At 50.7% G+C, this 21706-nt stretch overlaps 1 protein-coding gene and 2 non-coding genes across 3 annotated transcripts in view; all 3 read right to left on the reverse strand.

Moving 5' to 3' along the window:
* LOC141073956 (uncharacterized) overlaps window positions 1–21706 on the reverse strand; it is a 119181-nt gene that overhangs the window by 93137 nt on the left and 4338 nt on the right. The gene's annotated exons all lie outside the window — the stretch shown is intronic.
* TRNAL-CAG (transfer RNA leucine (anticodon CAG)) lies at window positions 8516–8598 on the reverse strand. The gene has a single exon. It is a non-coding gene; the product is annotated as a tRNA-Leu (tRNA).
* TRNAL-GAG (transfer RNA leucine (anticodon GAG)) lies at window positions 15513–15595 on the reverse strand. The gene has a single exon. It is a non-coding gene; the product is annotated as a tRNA-Leu (tRNA).

The following is a 21706-nucleotide window of genomic DNA, read 5'->3' on the forward strand; positions in this document are numbered from 1 at the left end:
TCAGATTGGTTTCTTGAACATGACAATGAGTTCACTGTACTCAAATGGCCTCCTCAGTCACCAGATCTCAATCCAATAGAGCATCTTTGGGATGTGGTGGAACGGGAGATTCGCATCAGGGATGTGCAGCCGACAAATCTGCGCCAACTGTGTGATGCCATCATGTCAATATGGTCCAAAATCTCTGAGGAATGCTTCCAGCACCTTGTTGAATCTCTGCCACGAAGAATTGAGGCAGTTCTGAAGGCAAAAGGGGGTCCAACCCCTTACTAGCATGGTGTACCTAATAAAGTGGCCAGTGAGTGTGTGTATATATATATATATATATATATATATATATATATATATATATATATATATATATATATAGGTCTGTTGTCCCTGGAAGACAGCTCCTGCTGATGAACACTAATAATGGTCCCTCCTCTAGATACCATTGATAAGATACATGGTGCTTCACGTCCAGCAGTTATGGTGAATAGCATATATTATTATGGGCAGTTGTTCTTTGAGATCGGTAGATTTAACATATGTCAAACTAAAAAGTGGGTCTGTAATATCCAGAAGTTTCAAAGGTCCCGGTTACAATTGATAACTTCCTTGTCAATTCCTGAACCTTAATGGTGTGAAAATTATATTTCCTCCTTATTAAAACCAAGCCAGGTATATATTGAGCCTAATATGAAAAACATACCCCTTTTTCTTTCCGTCCCAATTTTTTCTTTTCTTTTTTCCATAAATTCCTTGATATTCGTGATTTCTAGTTTTTTAACAGGACTTTGGGGGCCGATATGTCCTGGAACCCATGTTTCTCTCTGTGGCCCTGTTACACTGTGGTTCTGGTCTCCTGTCAATACTGTTTGTGAGCAGAATGGATTCCCACAATATTGAACTATGTTCACTTTCTGAACTCAGTAGGAGCGGATTCCCAGCTCTAACGCAGAATTCGGCTCATTCTGGTGGATCAAGGAAATGCTGTAGATATAGTATATCTTGACTTCAGCAAAGCATTTGACAAAGTGTCTCATACAATCCTTATTGAAAAAATGACTAAGTATGGAATGGACAAGGCAACTGTTAGGTGGATTCATAACTGGCTTAGTGATCGGACCCAAAGAGTGGTCGTAAATGGCTGCACATCCAGTTGGAAGAATGTCTCAAGTGGGGTACCACAGGGCTCTGTCCTGGGCCCTGTATTGTTCAACATCTTTATCAACGATTTAGATGAAGGAATTGAGGGTAAACTGATTAAATTTGCTGATGACACAAAGCTAGGAGGGATAGCTAATACTAGAGAAGAGAGAGAGAGGATTCAAAAAGATTTAAATAAACTGGAGAAGTGGGCAGCAACTAACAGAATGGTTTTTAACAGGGAGAAATGCAAAGTACTACATCTGGGCAATAAAAATGAAAAAAGCATATATAGAATGGGAGGAATAGGGCTAAGTGACAGCACATGTGAAAAAGACTTGGGTATACTAATAGATCACAGACTGAATATGAGTCAACAGTGTGATGCAGCAGCAAAAAAGGCAAATGCAATTCTAGGATGTATTAACAGAAGCATACAGTCTAGATCACGTGAAGTCATTATTTCCCTCTACTCCTCTTTGGTCAGACCTCATCTGGAATATTGTGTCCAGTTTTGGGCACCACATTTTAAAAAAGACATCAACAAACTGGAGCAAGTTCATAAAAGAGCGACCAGAATGGTGACCGGTCTGCAAACCCTGTCTTATGAGGAAAGGTTGCAGGATTTGGGAATGTTTAGTTTGCAAAAGAGAAGACTGAGAGGAGACTTAATAGCTGTCTACAAATATCTAAAGGGCTGTCACATTGTAGAAGGATCAACTTTATTCTCATTTGCACAAGGAAAGACTAGAAGCAATGGGATGAAACTGAATGGGAAGAGACACAGATTAGATATTAGAAAAAACTTTTTGACAGTTAGAGTGATCAATGAGTGGAACAGGCTGCCACGAGAAGTGGTGAGTTCTCCTTCAATGGAAGTCTTCAAACAGAGGCTGGACAGACATCTGACTGGGATGATTTAGCGAATCCTGCTTTGAGCAGGGGGTTGGACCAGATGGCCCAGGAGGTCCCTTCCAACTCTACGATTCTATGATTCTATATTGCTGTAAAGTCACCGATTTTGTGACGTTGCAGCGATATTGCTAGCGATATCCCTGCATGTGATACTTACCTCCGACCGGCTCCCCCGCTGGTTATCACTGATCGCGCGAGAAGCTCCTGGTCCATTCCTCGTCGGCCACTTCCTGCTGGGCTTCCTGTGGCGCCCAGGGCGGGAGGACGCAGGATCGCCGCGTCTGACAGGTAAGTAGCGATCCCCGTCCCCAGCAATGTCGCTGGTGAGATCTGCCTGTGTAGCAGCTCACTAGCGACCACCTAGCGATGCACCAGCGATCCTGACCACGTCATATCGCTAGTCGGGATCGCTGGTGCATCGCTAGGTGTAACGGTACCCTAAGTGTTACAATGAGTCACTTCTAACTGGCTAGATAGAAAAGTTGCAGACTCTGTAATCTCAGGATAAATTACCGTATTTTTCGGACTATAAGATGCAACGGACCATAAGAACACCCCAATTTTCAGTAGGAAAATAGGGGGAAAAAAAATAATGTGTCAAATGGGGGTCCGTCTTACAGTCCGAATTCAGCTTACCTGGGAAGGGATCTGGCACAGGTGAAGTAGTCACAGGGGTCATTCAGTGGTCCAGGCTCGTGCGGTGGCGGCTCTGTGCTAGGGCAGGTTGGTTGTGCTGGGGCAGCTGCGCTGGGGGAGAGGCAGCTGCGCTGAGGCAGGGGCAGCAGCAGCGCTGGGGCAGGGGCAGCAGCAGCGCTGAGGCAGGGGCAGCAGCAGCGCTGAGGCAGGGGCAGCAGCAGCGCTGAGGCAGGGGCAGCAGCAGCGCTGAGGCAGGGGCAGCAGCAGCGCTGAGGCAGGGGCAGCAGCAGCGCTGAGGCAGGGGCAGCAGCGCTGAGGCAGGGGCAGCAGCAGCGCTGGGGCAGGGGCAGCAGCAGCGCTGGGGCAGGGGCAGCTGTGCTGGGGCAGGTGGGCTCTGTGGTGGTGGCAGCGGGCGGCGCTCTGCGGTGCGGTGGTGGCAGCGGGCTGTGCTCCGGTACAGGGACGGCGGCTCCGCCGCGATTTCTTCGCAGCCCGGAGGCCCCCGCACTTCCCTTGCTGGCCGCCGCCATGTTGCAGTGGCCTCCGGGAGCATGGACGCCGGAAAGAATCTGCCGCAGACCTCAAAATTTGAAATCTCATTTTCAAAAGTGAGAGCCGGCTAATGGTGCCAAAAATGAGAGCAATAGCTTTAACAACCGGTTCCACCGAACCGGGGAGAACCCGCTGAATCCCACCCCTGGCTGCGCCCCGAGGGCTCATAGTGCTGCGCTGTGTGGAGTGGGATTCGAACCCACGCCTCCACGTGGTGACTGCAGACGCTGAACACGCTCCCTGGTGCACAACAGCTTGCACCTCCAGGGACCAGTACTGCTGCTGTCAGGAGTGGGATTCGAACCCACGCCTCTACGGGAGACTGCCCCGAGGGCTCATAGTGCTGCGCTGTGTGGTGCGGGGTGGGCAGGGTCAGCGCTGCGCCCCCAGGGCTCATAGTGCTCCGCTGTGTGGTGCGGGGTGGGTGGGGTCAGCGCTGCGCCCCCAGGGCTTATAGCGCTGCGCTGTGTGGTGCGGCGTGGGCGGGGTCAGCGCTGCACCCCCAGGGCTCATAGTGCTCCGCTGTGTGGTGCGGGGTCATCTCCCATCTCCTCCCTGGCTCTGTGCTGCTGTGTAAGATCGCTTAGTGGTGGGGGAGGGGCGGCAGTGACTGGCCGGTGGGCAGGGTCACTGTGCTATGGGAACCAAGATCCGGCCTGCATAGAAGGTGGAAGAGGGAGGAGTCGTGTGACACGCCGAGCTGCCTGTGACTCATCCCCTGGCTCGGGGGGCGGAGTCAGCGCCGTGCAGCACACAAACAGTCTCTCCCTGGCTTGCAGTACAGTGAGGCTGGGGGATGGGCGGCCGGGCTCTGTGTCACGTGGCTCCGAGCCCACCCCCTGCTTTCTCGGTCTAACTGCAGCAACAATGACGTCACCTGAGCGCCAGATTTGAACCTTGGAGCTGCCGGCCGGTAACTGTATGCCTGTATGGGGTCAGCTGTGGGGGGAGGCAGGGGGTCCCTGCAGAGTGTATGGGGTCAGCTGTGGGGGGCACTACGGGTAGACAGGGGGTCCCTGCAGAGTGTATGGGGTCAGCTGTGGGGGGCACTACGGGGGAGACAGGGGGTCCCTGCAGAGTGTTTGGGGTCAGCTGTGGGGGGCACTGCGTGGGAGACAGGTGGTCCCTGCAGGGGGAGGTGAGGACAGTGTATGGGCACAGCTGTGGGGGGCATGGCGGGGTACAGGCGTTCCCTGTGGGGTAGGGGAGGGTTAGGGGGGCTGTGTTGTCACTCTGCTGTGAACACTAATTATGAATGCAATATTTCCCTTATTAATTATTGTTTTTTTATTTCTCTGTCTCTCAGTAGGTAACACTTGGGGCAGTCGCCCGCTCTCTGTGTGTCTGCTGGCAATATACGCTCGTAGAAAAAGGGGTTAATGTACCAGTACAATTCATAGGACTTAATTTTTATTCTATGTCAAAATTCAATAATTTCCTTTTCCCTTTTTTTTCCAATAGGTAACAAGGCATCGTGGACACTAAACTGGCCCAAGAACTGGCGGGACAAGGACACCAAGTTTGCCTAATGGACGACATCGCTATGGAGGAACACAGCTCTCCGGCCACCATCATCATGTGGAGCAGCTAAGCCTCTTCATCCTCGGTTTGGGTAAGTGACAATCCATGTATGTATGGTCTAAGGAGCGGTCATGGCACATGTACATACATGTATGTGTAAACATGTATATACAGTCAGCTGTCATGGCACTCGGGAAGTCACACCAGGGGGCTGTGTGGCCCTGTAGGCCTCTACACCACCACACAGCCTCCCGCAACCCGCTCTACAGCACCACACAGCCTCCCGCAGCCCCGTCTACACCACCACACTTCCTCCTCCAGCCTCTGTCTCCCCCCTCCAGTCCCTGACGCCCCCCCCTCCAGCCTCCTTCCTAATTTAGAGCTTTTGGTTTTTTTTATCAGCATAAATTGTCATTTAAGAAACGATTGTCCATTCAAGAAGAGATTTGTGTTGGCAGATTATCCTAGGAAAGCGTGCTAGATGATAATAATCGTGCTGCCCATCTCACCCGACGAGCAAGCAGCACCCTTGTTCGTTGGGTGAATTGACCTTTTAAGGGAGCCCGACGTACTCACTAAATTGTCCCTATCCCTAAGTTTTTTTGGATGCAGATTGCTCTCACACGAGTGTTTTTTTGATTTGGAAAAGAAAGAAATGAGGATGGAGAATCAAAACTTTAAGGCTAAAAAATATACTCACACATATATACACCAACTGTATAGACACACATATAAATATTTATGGTGTATACATTAGGCTATAAGACCTGGAGACTGTTATTACACATGCTGCCACTAGGTTTATTTTCTTTTCTTTAAAAAAAAAAAGATGCAACGGACCATAAGAACACCCCAATTTTCAGTAGGAAAATAGGGGGAAAAAAAATAATGTGTCAAATGGGGGTCCGTCTTACAGTCCGAATTCAGCTTACCTGGGAAGGGATCTGGCACAGGTGAAGTAGTCACAGGGGTCATTCAGTGGTCCAGGCTCGTGCGGTGGCGGCTCTGTGCTAGGGCAGGTTGGTTGTGCTGGGGCAGCTGCGCTGGGGGAGAGGCAGCTGCGCTGGGGGAGGGGCAGCTGCGCTGGGGCAGCTGCGCTGAGGCAGGGGCAGCAGCAGTGCTGGGGCAGGGGCAGCTGGGCAGGGGCAGCTGCGCTGGGGCAGGGGGGCTCTGTGGTGGTGGCAGCGGGCGGCGCTCTGCGGTGCGGTGGTGGCAGCGGGCTGTGCTCCGGTACAGGGACGGCGGCTCCGTCGCGATTTCTTCGCAGCCCGGAGGCTGTGGGGGGGAGACAGGGGGTCCCTGCAGAGTGTATGGGGTCAGCTGTGGGGGGCACTGCGGGTAGACAGGGGGTCCCTGCAGAGTGTATGGGGTCAGCTGTGGGGGGCACTACGGGGGAGACAGGGGGTCCCTGCAGAGTGTATGGGGTCAGCTGTGGGGGGCTCTGCGTGGGAGACAGGGGGTCCCTGCAGAGTGTTTGGGGTCAGCTGTGGGGGGCACTGCGTGGGAGACAGGGGGTCCCTGCAGGGGGAGGTGAGGACAGTGTATGGGCACAGCTGTGGGGGGCATGGCGGGGTACAGGCGTTCCCTGTGGGGTAGGGGAGGGTTAGGGGGGCTGTGTTGTCACTCTGCTGTGAACACTAATTATGAATGCAATATTTCCCTTATTAATTATTGTTTTTTTATTTCTCTGTCTCTCAGTAGGTAACACTTGGGGCAGTCGCCCGCTCTCTGTGTGTCTGCTGGCAATATACGCTCGTAGAAAAAGGGGTTAATGTACCAGTACAATTCATAGGACTTAATTTTTATTCTATGTCAAAATTCAATAATTTCCTTTTCCCTTTTTTTTCCAATAGGTAACAAGGCATCGTGGACACTAAACTGGCTCAAGAACTGGCGGGACAAGGACACCAAGTTTGCCTAATGGACGACATCGCTATGGAGGAACACAGCTCTCCGGCCACCATCATCATGTGGAGCAGCTAAGCCTCTTCATCCTCGGTTTGGGTAAGTGACAATCCATGTATGTATGGTCTAAGGAGCGGTCATGGCACATGTACATACATGTATGTGTAAACATGTATATACAGTCAGCTGTCATGGCACTCGGGAAGTCACACCAGGGGGCTGTGTGGCCCTGTAGGCCTCTACACCACCACACAGCCTCCCGCAACCCGCTCTACAGCACCACACAGCCTCCCGCAGCCCCGTCTACACCACCACACTTCCTCCTCCAGCCTCTGTCTCCCCCCTCCAGTCCCTGACGCCCCCCCCTCCAGCCTCCTTCCTAATTTAGAGCTTTTGGTTTTTTTTATCAGCATAAATTGTCATTTAAGAAACGATTGTCCATTCAAGAAGAGATTTGTGTTGGCAGATTATCCTAGGAAAGCGTGTTAGATGATAATAATCGTGCTGCCCATCTCACCCGACGAGCAAGCAGCACCAGGGTGGATAAAAATCTTGAATTTTTTAAAAAAATCAAAAAAATCAGATTTTTTTGATTTAAATCAGATGATTGCAGTTTTCATAATGTGATTTCAAACGGCAAACAAGTCCTTGGATATCCTTTTGACAGTATTTGCACTTTGCTCTTGCACCTTTCTTTCCAAGATCTGCTGCTGGCATCTCAACAAAATGAACCCAAATAGGGTCTCTCTTACGACCTGCTGCCATGGCTCACACAGATCACTTATGAAGTTTGATTGTTACTACAGCCTGAGCCAAGCACTGCTGATGTTACTACAGCCTGAGCCAAGTACTGCTGACTATCCAACAAGTTTGGGCATGTCAACTGAATGCAGGGAAAAAGAAACTAAACCAAAACTGAAACCAAGCTAGAAGTGTGGAATTAAAGGGGCAGTATGAACAAAATGTGGAGGCTATTAATAGTTTATACAATTAAGACATGCTGCTTTTAAACACCTACCTATTGCCATATAGTAAAACAAAAAAGATTTTTACTTACTTTGGGGTCCCCCCCTCACCCTGGCGTTAGATCGTTGCCCCTACTTTCGTCCGTGTAACTATGGGCGCACATGCACACTGCTCTCACTTCTCATTTTAATCGTGATTTATATTAAAAAAAAAAACCTTTTGATTTAAATCAGTGATTTAAATCATGATTAAAATCATGATTTAAATCGATCCGATTTAAATAGAAAAAAATCTTTTGATTTAAATCATGATTTAAATCGGCGTGATTTAAATCAATCCACCCTGAGCAGCACCCTTGTTCGTTGGGTGAATTGACCTTTTAAGGGAGCCCGACGTACTCACTAAATTGTCCCTATCCCTAAGTTTTTTTGGATGCAGATTGCTCTCACACGAGTGTTTTTTTGATTTGGAAAAGAAAGAAATGAGGATGGAGAATCAAAACTTTAAGGCTAAAAAATATACTCACACATATATACACCAACTGTATAGACACACATATAAATATTTATGGTGTATACATTAGGCTATAAGACCTGGAGACTGTTATTACACATGCTGCCACTAGGTTTATTTTCTTTTCTTTAAAAAAAAAAAACAAAAAAAAAAAAACTGTCGCTGTCAGGAGTGGGATTCGAACCCACGCCTCCACGTGGTGACTGCAGATGCTGAACACGCTCCCTGGTGCACAACAGCTTGCACCTCCAGGGACCAGTACTGCTGCTGTCAAGGAGTGGGATTTGAACCCACGCCTCCACATGTGGTGACTGCAGACGCTTAACACGCTCCCTGGTGCACAACAGCTTGCACCTCCAGGGACCAGTACTGCTGCTGTCAGGAGTGGGATTCGAACCCACGCCTCCACGGGAGACTGCAACCTGAACACAGTGCCTTAGACCACTAGGCCATCCTGACTGCTGACATTGACATGCTCCCTGGTGACACAAGAGTTTGCACCACCAGGGACTTCAGTACAGATCTGCTGTCCAAATCAGACATTGGGGCCCCTGGTGGGACTTCTGGCAAAGCCAGAGGGGACATTGGGATGTCATTTGAAAGCTAATTACCAGACTGAGGTGAGGGAGCAGTTCTTGGGGCTGTGTGGTGCTCTGTTGGGCATTTGTGCACCCTCAAGCCTGCACCACAAGGACCACTTTTATCCATGGACAGCCAGGCTCTGACCCCCTGAATTCAAATTCCATTTGGAGCAGGGGGACAAGTGATGTTGCTGTATGTAGGTGGCCTCCTGGATGATGTTCCTGCCAAGCTTGATTTGCCTGACCCCTTCTGCAGAGTAGTTAAGGGGATTGAGAACCCCCAAGACTGCCCCAGACTGAAAATGTCTTTTCAAATCTGCTGTCCAAATCAGACATTGGGGCCTCTGGTAAAGCCAGAGGGGACATTGGGATGTCATTTGAAAGCTAATTACCAGCTTCTTTTTCATTACTTTAGTTCTGCAGACAGATGGTAAACGCCATTGTCTGTAAAGACCCCGTTACACACTGCGATATCGCTAGCAATATTTTTGAACCCCTCTCCATAATCTTTGAAAATTCTTGGAGAACAGGAGAAGTGCCAGAAGACTGGAGAAGAGCAAATGTTGTTCCTATCTTCAAAAAGGGGAAGAAGGTGGACCCAGGTAACTATAGGCCGGTGAGTCTGACTTCTATACCAGGAAAGATCTTTGAACAAATTATTAAACAACATGTATGTCAATACCTGGATAAGAATGAAGTGATTAAACAGAGTCAGCATGGGTTTCTAACTAATAAGTCATGTCAGACTAACTTAATTTCCTTCTATGACGGTATCACTGATTGGGTGGATCAAGGAAATGCTGTAGATATAGTATATCTTGACTTCAGCAAAGCATTTGACAAAGTCTCTCATACAATCCTTATTGAAAAAATGACTAAGTATGGAATGGACAAGGCAACTGTTAGGTGGATTCATAACTGGCTTAGTGATCGGACCCAAAGAGTGGTCGTAAATGGCTGCACATCCAGTTGGAAGAATGTCTCAAGTGGGGTACCACAGGGCTCTGTCCTGGGCCCTGTATTGTTCAACATCTTTATCAACGATTTAGATGAAGGAATTGAGGGTAAACTGATTAAATTTGCTGATGACACAAAGCTAGGAGGGATAGCTAATACTAGAGAAGAGAGAGAGAGGATTCAAAAAGATTTAAATAAACTGGAGAAGTGGGCAGCAACTAACAGAATGGTTTTTAACAGGGAGAAATGCAAAGTACTACATCTGGGCAATAAAAATGAAAAAAGCATATATAGAATGGGAGGAATAGGGCTAAGTGACAGCACATGTGAAAAAGACTTGGGTATACTAATAGATCACAGACTGAATATGAGTCAACAGTGTGATGCAGCAGCAAAAAAGGCAAATGCAATTCTAGGATGTATTAACAGAAGCATACAGTCTAGATCACGTGAAGTCATTATTTCCCTCTACTCCTCTTTGGTCAGACCTCATCTGGAATATTGTGTCCAGTTTTGGGCACCACATTTTAAAAAAGACATCAACAAACTGGAGCAAGTTCAGAAAAGAGCGACCAGAATGGTGACCGGTCTGCAAACCCTGTCTTATGAGGAAAGGTTGCAGGATTTGGGAATGTTTAGTTTGCAAAAGAGAAGACTGAGAGGAGACTTAATAGCTGTCTACAAATATCTAAAGGGCTGTCACATTGTAGAAGGATCAACTTTATTCTCATTTGCACAAGGAAAGACTAGAAGCAATGGGATGAAACTGAATGGGAAGAGACACAGATTAGATATTAGAAAAAACTTTTTGACAGTTAGAGTGATCAATGAGTGGAACAGGCTGCCACGAGAAGTGGTGAGTTCTCCTTCAATGGAAGTCTTCAAACAGAGGCTGGACAGACATCTGACTGGGATGATTTAGCGAATCCTGCTTTGAGCAGGGGGTTGGACCAGATGGCCCAGGAGGTCCCTTCCAACTCTACGATTCTATGATTCTATATTGCTGTAAAGTCACCGATTTTGTGACGTTGCAGCGATATTGCTAGCGATATCCCTGCATGTGATACTTACCTCCGACCGGCTCCCCCGCTGGTTATCACTGATCGCGCGAGAAGCTCCTGGTCCATTCCTCGTCGGCCACTTCCTGCTGGGCTTCCTGTGGCGCCCAGGGCGGGAGGACGCAGGATCGCCGCGTCTGACAGGTAAGTAGCGATCCCCGTCCCCAGCAATGTCGCTGGTGAGATCTGCCTGTGTAGCAGCTCACTAGCGACCACCTAGCAATGCACCAGCGATCCTGACCACGTCATATCGCTAGTCGGGATCGCTGGTGCATCGCTAGGTGTAACGGTACCCTAAGTGTTACAATGAGTCACTTCTAACTGGCTAGATAGAAAAGTTGCAGACTCTGTAATCTCAGGATAAATTACCGTATTTTTCGGACTATAAGATGCAACGGACCATAAGAACACCCCAATTTTCAGTAGGAAAATAGGGGGAAAAAAAATAATGTGTCAAATGGGGGTCCGTCTTACAGTCCGAATTCAGCTTACCTGGGAAGGGATCTGGCACAGGTGAAGTAGTCACAGGGGTCATTCAGTGGTCCAGGCTCGTGCGGTGGCGGCTCTGTGCTAGGGCAGGTTGGTTGTGCTGGGGCAGCTGCGCTGGGGGAGAGGCAGCTGCGCTGAGGCAGGGGCAGCAGCAGCGCTGGGGCAGGGGCAGCAGCAGCGCTGGGGCAGGGGCAGCAGCAGCGCTGAGGCAGGGGCAGCAGCAGCGCTGAGGCAGGGGCAGCAGCAGCGCTGAGGCAGGGGCAGCAGCAGCGCTGAGGCAGGGGCAGCAGCAGCGCTGAGGCAGGGGCAGCAGCAGCGCTGGGGCAGGGGCAGCAGCTGCGCTGGGGCAGGGGCAGCTGTGCTGGGGCAGGGGCAGCTGTGCTGGGGCAGGTGGGCTCTGTGGTGGTGGCAGCGGGCGGCGCTCTGCGGTGCGGTGGTGGCAGCGGGCTGTGCTCCGGTACAGGGACGGCGGCTCCGCCGCGATTTCTTCGCAGCCCGGAGGCCCCCGCACTTCCCTTGCTGGCCGCCGCCATGTTGCAGTGGCCTCCGGGAGCATGGACGCCGGAAAGAATCTGCCGCAGACCTCAAAATTTGAAATCTCATTTTCAAAAGTGAGAGCCGGCTAATGGTGCCAAAAATGAGAGCAATAGCTTTAACAACCGGTTCCACCGAACCGGGGAGAACCCGCTGAATCCCACCCCTGGCTGCGCCCCGAGGGCTCATAGTGCTGCGCTGTGTGGAGTGGGATTCGAACCCACGCCTCCACGTGGTGACTGCAGACGCTGAACACGCTCCCTGGTGCACAACAGCTTGCACCTCCAGGGACCAGTACTGCTGCTGTCAGGAGTGGGATTCGAACCCACGCCTCTACGGGAGACTGCCCCGAGGGCTCATAGTGCTGCGCTGTGTGGTGCGGGGTGGGCAGGGTCAGCGCTGCGCCCCCAGGGCTCATAGTGCTCCGCTGTGTGGTGCGGGGTGGGTGGGGTCAGCGCTGCGCCCCCAGGGCTTATAGCGCTGCGCTGTGTGGTGCGGCGTGGGCGGGGTCAGCGCTGCACCCCCAGGGCTCATAGTGCTCCGCTGTGTGGTGCGGGGTCATCTCCCATCTCCTCCCTGGCTCTGTGCTGCTGTGTAAGATCGCTTAGTGGTGGGGGAGGGGCGGCAGTGACTGGCCGGTGGGCAGGGTCACTGTGCTATGGGAACCAAGATCCGGCCTGCATAGAAGGTGGAAGAGGGAGGAGTCGTGTGACACGCCGAGCTGCCTGTGACTCATCCCCTGGCTCGGGGGGCGGAGTCAGCGCCGTGCAGCACACAAACAGTCTCTCCCTGGCTTGCAGTACAGTGAGGCTGGGGGATGGGCGGCCGGGCTCTGTGTCACGTGGCTCCGAGCCCACCCCCTGCTTTCTCGGTCTAACTGCAGCAACAATGACGTCACCTGAGCGCCAGATTTGAACCTTGGAGCTGCCGGCCGGTAACTGTATGCCTGTATGGGGTCAGCTGTGGGGGGAGGCAGGGGGTCCCTGCAGAGTGTATGGGGTCAGCTGTGGGGGGCACTGCGGGTAGACAGGGGGTCCCTGCAGAGTGTATGGGGTCAGCTGTGGGGGGCACTACGGGGGAGACAGGGGGTCCCTGCAGAGTGTATGGGGTCAGCTGTGGGGGGCACTGCGTGGGAGACAGGGGGTCCCTGCAGAGTGTTTGGGGTCAGCTGTGGGGGGCACTGCGTGGGAGACAGGTGGTCCCTGCAGGGGGAGGTGAGGACAGTGTATGGGCACAGCTGTGGGGGGCATGGCGGGGTACAGGCGTTCCCTGTGGGGTAGGGGAGGGTTAGGGGGGCTGTGTTGTCACTCTGCTGTGAACACTAATTATGAATGCAATATTTCCCTTATTAATTATTGTTTTTTTATTTCTCTGTCTCTCAGTAGGTAACACTTGGGGCAGTCGCCCGCTCTCTGTGTGTCTGCTGGCAATATACGCTCGTAGAAAAAGGGGTTAATGTACCAGTACAATTCATAGGACTTAATTTTTATTCTATGTCAAAATTCAATAATTTCCTTTTCCCTTTTTTTTTCCAATAGGTAACAAGGCATCGTGGACACTAAACTGGCCCAAGAACTGGCGGGACAAGGACACCAAGTTTGCCTAATGGACGACATCGCTATGGAGGAACACAGCTCTCCGGCCACCATCATCATGTGGAGCAGCTAAGCCTCTTCATCCTCGGTTTGGGTAAGTGACAATCCATGTATGTATGGTCTAAGGAGCGGTCATGGCACATGTACATACATGTATGTGTAAACATGTATATACAGTCAGCTGTCATGGCACTCGGGAAGTCACACCAGGGGGCTGTGTGGCCCTGTAGGCCTCTACACCACCACACAGCCTCCCGCAACCCGCTCTACAGCACCACACAGCCTCCCGCAGCCCCGTCTACACCACCACACTTCCTCCTCCAGCCTCTGTCTCCCCCCTCCAGTCCCTGACGCCCCCCCCTCCAGCCTCCTTCCTAATTTAGAGCTTTTGGTTTTTTTTATCAGCATAAATTGTCATTTAAGAAACGATTGTCCATTCAAGAAGAGATTTGTGTTGGCAGATTATCCTAGGAAAGCGTGTTAGATGATAATAATCGTGCTGCCCATCTCACCCGACGAGCAAGCAGCACCAGGGTGGATAAAAATCTTGAATTTTTTAAAAAAATCAGATTTTTTTGATTTAAATCATTTGATTGCAGTTTTCATAATGTGATTTCAAACGGCAAACAAGTCCTTGGATATCCTTTTGACAGTATTTGCACTTTGCTCTTGCACCTTTCTTTCCAAGATCTGCTGCTGGCATCTCAACAAAATGAACCCAAATAGGGTCTCTCTTACGACCTGCTGCCATGGCTCACACAGATCACTTATGAAGTTTGATTGTTACTACAGCCTGAGCCAAGCACTGCTGATGTTACTACAGCCTGAGCCAAGTACTGCTGACTATCCAACAAGTTTGGGCATGTCAACTGAATGCAGGGAAAAAGAAACTAAACCAAAACTGAAACCAAGCTAGAAGTGTGGAATTAAAGGGGCAGTATGAACAAAATGTGGAGGCTATTAATAGTTTATACAATTAAGACATGCTGCTTTTAAACACCTACCTATTGCCATATAGTAAAACAAAAAAGATTTTTACTTACTTTGGGGTCCCCCCCTCACCCTGGCGTTAGATCGTTGCCCCTACTTTCGTCCGTGTAACTATGGGCGCACATGCACACTGCTCTCACTTCTCATTTTAATCGTGATTTATATTAAAAAAAAACCTTTTGATTTAAATCAGTGATTTAAATCATGATTTAAATCGATCCGATTTAAATAGAAAAAAATCTTTTGATTTAAATCGTGATTTAAATCATGATTTAAATCGGCGTGATTTAAATCAATCCACCCTGAGCAGCACCCTTGTTCGTTGGGTGAATTGACCTTTTAAGGGAGCCCGACGTACTCACTAAATTGTCCCTATCCCTAAGTTTTTTTGGATGCAGATTGCTCTCACACGAGTGTTTTTTTGATTTGGAAAAGAAAGAAATGAGGATGGAGAATCAAAACTTTAAGGCTAAAAAATATACTCACACATATATACACCAACTGTATAGACACACATATAAATATTTATGGTGTATACATTAGGCTATAAGACCTGGAGACTGTTATTACACATGCTGCCACTAGGTTTATTTTCTTTTCTTTAAAAAAAAACAAAAAAAAAAACTGTCGCTGTCAGGAGTGGGATTCGAACCCACGCCTCCACGTGGTGACTGCAGACGCTGAACACGCTCCCTGGTGCACAACAGCTTGCACCTCCAGGGACCAGTACTGCTGCTGTCAAGGAGTGGGATTTGAACCCACGCCTCCACATGTGGTGACTGCAGACGGTTAACACGCTCCCTGGTGCGCAACAGCTTGCACCTCCAGGGACCAGTACTGCTGCTGTCAGGAGTGGGATTCGAACCCACGCCTCCACGGGAGACTGTTATTACACATGCTGCCACTAGGTTTATTTTCTTTTCTTTAAAAAAAAAAACAAAAAAAAAAACTGTCGCTGTCAGGAGTGGGATTCGAACCCACGCCTCCACGTGGTGACTGCAGACGCTGAACACGCTCCCTGGTGCACAACAGCTTGCACCTCCAGGGACCAGTACTGCTGCTGTCAAGGAGTGGGATTTGAACCCACGCCTCCACATGTGGTGACTGCAGACGCTTAACACGCTCCCTGGTGCACAACAGCTTGCACCTCCAGGGACCAGTACTGCTGCTGTCAGGAGTGGGATTCGAACCCACGCCTCCACGGGAGACTGCAACCTCAACACAGTGCCTTAGACCACTAGGCCATCCTGACTGCTGACATTGACATGCTCCCTGGTGACACAAGAGTTTGCACCACCAGGGACTTCAGTACAGATCTGCTGTCCAAATCAGACATTGGGGCCCCTGGTGGGACTTCTGGCAAAGCCAGAGGGGACATTGGGATGTCATTTGAAAGCTAATTACCAGACTGAGGTGAGGGAGCAGTTTATGGGGCTGTGTGGTGCTCTGTTGGGCATTTGTGCACCCTCAAGCCTGCACCACAAGGACCACTTTTATCCATGGACAGCCAGGCTCTGACCCCCTGAATTCAAATTCCATTTGGAGCAGGGGGACAAGTGATGTTGCTGTATGTAGGTGGCCTCCTGGATGATGTTCCTGCCAAGCTTGATTTGCCTGACCCCTTCTGCAGAGTAGTTAAGGGGATTGAGAACCCCCAAGACTGCCCCAGACTGAAAATGTCTTTTCAAATCTGCTGTCCAAATCAGACATTGGGGCCTCTGGTAAAGCCAGAGGGGACATTGGGATGTCATTTGAAAGCTAATTACCAGCTTCTTTTTCATTACTTTAGTTCTGCAGACAGATGGTAAACGCCATTGTCTGTAAAGACCCCGTTACACACTGCGATATCGCTAGCAATATTTTTGAACCCCTCTCCATAATCTTTGAAAATTCTTGGAGAACAGGAGAAGTGCCAGAAGACTGGAGAAGAGCAAATGTTGTTGCTATCTTCAAAAAGGGGAAGAAGATGGACCCAGGCAACTATAGGCCGGTGAGTCTGACTTCTATACCAGGAAAGATCTTTGAACAAATTATTAAAACAACATGTATGTCAATACCTGGATAAGAATGAAGTGATTAAACAGAGTCAGCATGGGTTTCTAACTAATAAGTCATGTCAGACTAACTTAATTTCCTTCTATGACGGTATCACTGATTGGGTGGATCAAGGAAATGCTGTAGATATAGTATATCTTGACTTCAGCAAAGCATTTGACAAAGTCTCTCATACAATCCTTATTGAAAAAATGACTAAGTATGGAATGGACAAGGCAACTGTTAGGTGGATTCATAACTGGCTTAGTGATCGGACCCAAAGAGTGGTCGTAAATGGCTGCACATCCAGTTGGAAGAATGTCTCAAGTGGGGTACCACAGGGCTCTGTCCTGGGCCCTGTATTGTTCAACATCTTTATCAACGATTTAGATGAAGGAATTGAGGGTAAACTGATTAAATTTGCTGATGACACAAAGCTAGGAGGGATAGCTAATACTAGAGAAGAGAGAGAGAGGATTCAAAAAGATTTAAATAAACTGGAGAAGTGGGCAGCAACTAACAGAATGGTTTTTAACAGGGAGAAATGCAAAGTACTACATCTGGGCAATAAAAATGAAAAAAGCATATATAGAATGGGAGGAATAGGGCTAAGTGACAGCACATGTGAAAAAGACTTGGGTATACTAATAGATCACAGACTGAATATGAGTCAACAGTGTGATGCAGCAGCAAAAAAGGCAAATGCAATTCTAGGATGTATTAACAGAAGCATACAGTCTAGATCACGTGAAGTCATTATTTCCCTCTACTCCTCTTTGGTCAGACCTCATCTGGAATATTGTGTCCAGTTTTGGGCACCACATTTTAAAAAAGACATCAACAAACTGGAGCAAGTTCAGAAAAGAGCGACCAGAATGGTGACCGGTCTGCAAACCCTGTCTTATGAGGAAAGGTTGCAGGATTTGGGAATGTTTAGTTTGCAAAAGAGAAGACTGAGAGGAGACTTAATAGCTGTCTACAAATATCTAAAGGGCTGTCACATTGTAGAAGGATCAACTTTATTCTCATTTGCACAAGGAAAGACTAGAAGCAATGGGATGAAACTGAATGGGAAGAGACACAGATTAGATATTAGAAAAAACTTTTTGACAGTTAGAGTGATCAATGAGTGGAACAGGCTGCCACGAGAAGTGGTGAGTTCTCCTTCAATGGAAGTCTTCAAACAGAGGCTGGACAGACATCTGACTGGGATGATTTAGCGAATCCTGCTTTGAGCAGGGGGTTGGACCAGATGGCCCAGGAGGTCCCTTCCAACTCTACGATTCTATGATTCTATATTGCTGTAAAGTCACCGATTTTGTGACGTTGCAGCGATATTGCTAGCGATATCCCTGCATGTGATACTTACCTCCGACCGGCTCCCCCGCTGGTTATCACTGATCGCGCGAGAAGCTCCTGGTCCATTCCTCGTCGGCCACTTCCTGCTGGGCTTCCTGTGGCGCCCAGGGCGGGAGGACGCAGGATCGCCGCGTCTGACAGGTAAGTAGCGATCCCCGTCCCCAGCAATGTCGCTGGTGAGATCTGCCTGTGTAGCAGCTCACTAGCGACCACCTAGCGATGTACCAGCGATCCTGACCGCGTCATATCGCTAGTCGGGATCGCTGGTGCATCGCTAGGTGTAACGGTACCCTAAGTGTTACAATGAGTCACTTCTAACTGGCTAGATAGAAAAGTTGCAGACTCTGTAATCTCAGGATAAATTACCGTATTTTTCGGACTATAAGATGCAACGGACCATAAGAACACCCCAATTTTCAGTAGGAAAATAGGGGTAAAAAAAAATAATGTGTCAAATGGGGGTCCGTCTTACAGTCCGAATTCAGCTTACCTGGGAAGGGATCTGGCACAGGTGAAGTAGTCACAGGGGTCATTCAGTGGTCCAGGCTCGTGCGGTGGCGGCTCTGTGCTAGGGCAGGTTGGTTGTGCTGGGGCAGCAGCGCTGAGGCAGGGGCAGCAGCAGCGCTGAGGCAGGGGCAGCAGCAGCGCTGAGGCAGGGGCAGCAGCAGCGCTGAGGCAGGGGCAGCAGCAGCGCTGAGGCAGGGGCAGCAGCAGCGCTGAGGCAGGGGCAGCAGCAGCGCTGAGGCAGGGGCAGCTGTGCTGGGGCAGGTGGGCTCTGTGGTGGTGGCAGCGGGCGGCGCTCTGCGGTGCGGTGGTGGCAGCGGGCTGTGCTCCGGTACAGGGACGGCGGCTCCGCCGCGATTTCTTCGCAGCCCGGAGGCCCCCGCACTTCCCTTGCTGGCCGCCGCCATGTTGCAGTGGCCTCCGGGAGCATGGACGCCGGAAAGAATCTGCCGCAGACCTCAAAATTTGAAATCTCATTTTCAAAAGTGAGAGCCGGCTAATGGTGCCAAAAATGAGAGCAATAGCTTTAACAACCGGTTCCACCGAACCGGGGAGAACCCGCTGAATCCCACCCCTGGCTGCGCCCCGAGGGCTCATAGTGCTGCGCTGTGTGGAGTGGGATTCGAACCCACGCCTCCACGTGGTGACTGCAGACGCTGAACACGCTCCCTGGTGCACAACAGCTTGCACCTCCAGGGACCAGTACTGCTGCTGTCAGGAGTGGGATTCGAACCCACGCCTCTACGGGAGACTGCCCCGAGGGCTCATAGTGCTGCGCTGTGTGGTGCGGGGTGGGCAGGGTCAGCGCTGCGCCCCCAGGGCTCATAGTGCTCCGCTGTGTGGTGCGGGGTGGGTGGGGTCAGCGCTGCGCCCCCAGGGCTTATAGCGCTGCGCTGTGTGGTGCGGCGTGGGCGGGGTCAGCGCTGCACCCCCAGGGCTCATAGTGCTCCGCTGTGTGGTGCGGGGTCATCTCCCATCTCCTCCCTGGCTCTGTGCTGCTGTGTAAGATCGCTTAGTGGTGGGGGAGGGGCGGCAGTGACTGGCCGGTGGGCAGGGTCACTGTGCTATGGGAACCAAGATCCGGCCTGCATAGAAGGTGGAAGAGGGAGGAGTCGTGTGACACGCCGAGCTGCCTGTGACTCATCCCCTGGCTCGGGGGGCGGAGTCAGCGCCGTGCAGCACACAAACAGTCTCTCCCTGGCTTGCAGTACAGTGAGGCTGGGGGATGGGCGGCCGGGCTCTGTGTCACGTGGCTCCGAGCCCACCCCCTGCTTTCTCGGTCTAACTGCAGCAACAATGACGTCACCTGAGCGCCAGATTTGAACCTTGGAGCTGCCGGCCGGTAACTGTATGCCTGTATGGGGTCAGCTGTGGGGGGAGACAGGGGGTCCCTGCAGAGTGTATGGGGTCAGCTGTGGGGGGCACTGCAGGTAGACAGGGGGTCCCTGCAGAGTGTATGGGGTCAGCTGTGGGGGGCACTACGGGGGAGACAGGGGGTCCCTGCAGAGTGTATGGGGTCAGCTGTGGGGGGCACTGCGTGGGAGACAGGGGGTCCCTGCAGAGTGTTTGGGGTCAGCTGTGGGGGGCACTGCGTGGGAGACAGGTGGTCCCTGCAGGGGGAGGTGAGGACAGTGTATGGGCACAGCTGTGGGGGGCATGGCGGGGTACAGGCGTTCCCTGTGGGGTAGGGGAGGGTTAGGGGGGCTGTGTTGTCACTCTGCTGTGAACACTAATTATGAATGCAATATTTCCCTTATTAATTATTGTTTTTTTATTTCTCTGTCTCTCAGTAGGTAACACTTGGGGCAGTCGCCCGCTCTCTGTGTGTCTGCTGGCAATATACGCTCGTAGAAAAAGGGGTTAATGTACCAGTACAATTCATAGGACTTAATTTTTATTCTATGTCAAAATTCAATAATTTCCTTTTCCCTTTTTTTTCCAATAGGTAACAAGGCATCGTGGACACTAAACTGGCTCAAGAACTGGCGGGACAAGGACACCAAGTTTGCCTAATGGACGACATCGCTATGGAGGAACACAGCTCTCCGGCCACCATCATCATGTGGAGCAGCTAAGCCTCTTCATCCTCGGTTTGGGTAAGTGACAATCCATGTATGTATGGTCTAAGGAGCGGTCATGGCACATGTACATACATGTATGTGTAAACATGTATATACAGTCAGCTGTCATGGCACTCGGGAAGTCACACCAGGGGGCTGTGTGGCCCTGTAGGCCTCTACACCACCACACAGCCTCCCGCAACCCGCTCTACAGCACCACACAGCCTCCCGCAGCCCCGTCTACACCACCACACTTCCTCCTCCAGCCTCTGTCTCCCCCCTCCAGTCCCTGACGCCCCCCCCTCCAGCCTCCTTCCTAATTTAGAGCTTTTGGTTTTTTTTTATCAGCATAAATTGTCATTTAAGAAACGATTGTCCATTCAAGAAGAGATTTGTGTTGGCAGATTATCCTAGGAAAGCGTGTTAGATGATAATAATCGTGCTGCCCATCTCACCCGACGAGCAAGCAGCACCCTTGTTCGTTGGGTGAATTGACCTTTTAAGGGAGCCCGACGTACTCACTAAATTGTCCCTATCCCTAAGTTTTTTTGGATGCAGATTGCTCTCACACGAGTGTTTTTTTGATTTGGAAAAGAAAGAAATGAGGATGGAGAATCAAAACTTTAAGGCTAAAAAATATACTCACACATATATACACCAACTGTATAGACACACATATAAATATTTATGGTGTATACATTAGGCTATAAGACCTGGAGACTGTTATTACACATGCTGCCACTAGGTTTATTTTCTTTTCTTTAAAAAAAAAAAAAAGATGCAACGGACCATAAGAACACCCCAATTTTCAGTAGGAAAATAAGGGGAAAAAAAATAATGTGTCAAATGGGGGTCCGTCTTACAGTCCGAATTCAGCTTACCTGGGAAGGGATCTGGCACAGGTGAAGTAGTCACAGGGGTCATTCAGTGGTCCAGGCTCGTGTGGTGGCGGCTCTGTGCTAGGGCAGGTTGGTTGTGCTGGGGCAGCTGCGCTGGGGGAGAGGCAGCTGCGCTGGGGGAGGGGCAGCTGCGCTGGGGCAGCTGCGCTGAGGCAGGGGCAGCAGCAGCGCTGGGGCAGGGGCAGCTGGGCAGGGGCAGCTGCGCTGGGGCAGGGGCAGCTGTGCTGGGGCAGGTGGGCTCTGTGGTGGTGGCAGCGGGCGGCGCTCTGTGGTGCGGTGGTGGCAGCGGGCTGTGCTCCGGTACAGGGACGGCGGCTCCGTCGCGATTTCTTCGCAGCCCGGAGGCTGTGGGGGGGAGACAGGGGGTCCCTGCAGAGTGTATGGGGTCAGCTGTGGGGGGCACTGCGGGTAGACAGGGGGTCCCTGCAGAGTGTATGGGGTCAGCTGTGGGGGGCACTGCGGGGGAGACAGGGGGTCCCTGCAGAGTGTATGGGGTCAGCTGTGGGG

This window comes from Dendrobates tinctorius, unplaced genomic scaffold (assembly GCF_039654945.1).
Source record: "Dendrobates tinctorius isolate UK_male_01 unplaced genomic scaffold, ASM3965494v1 ptg000321l, whole genome shotgun sequence".
NCBI lineage: Eukaryota > Metazoa > Chordata > Amphibia > Anura > Dendrobatidae > Dendrobates > Dendrobates tinctorius.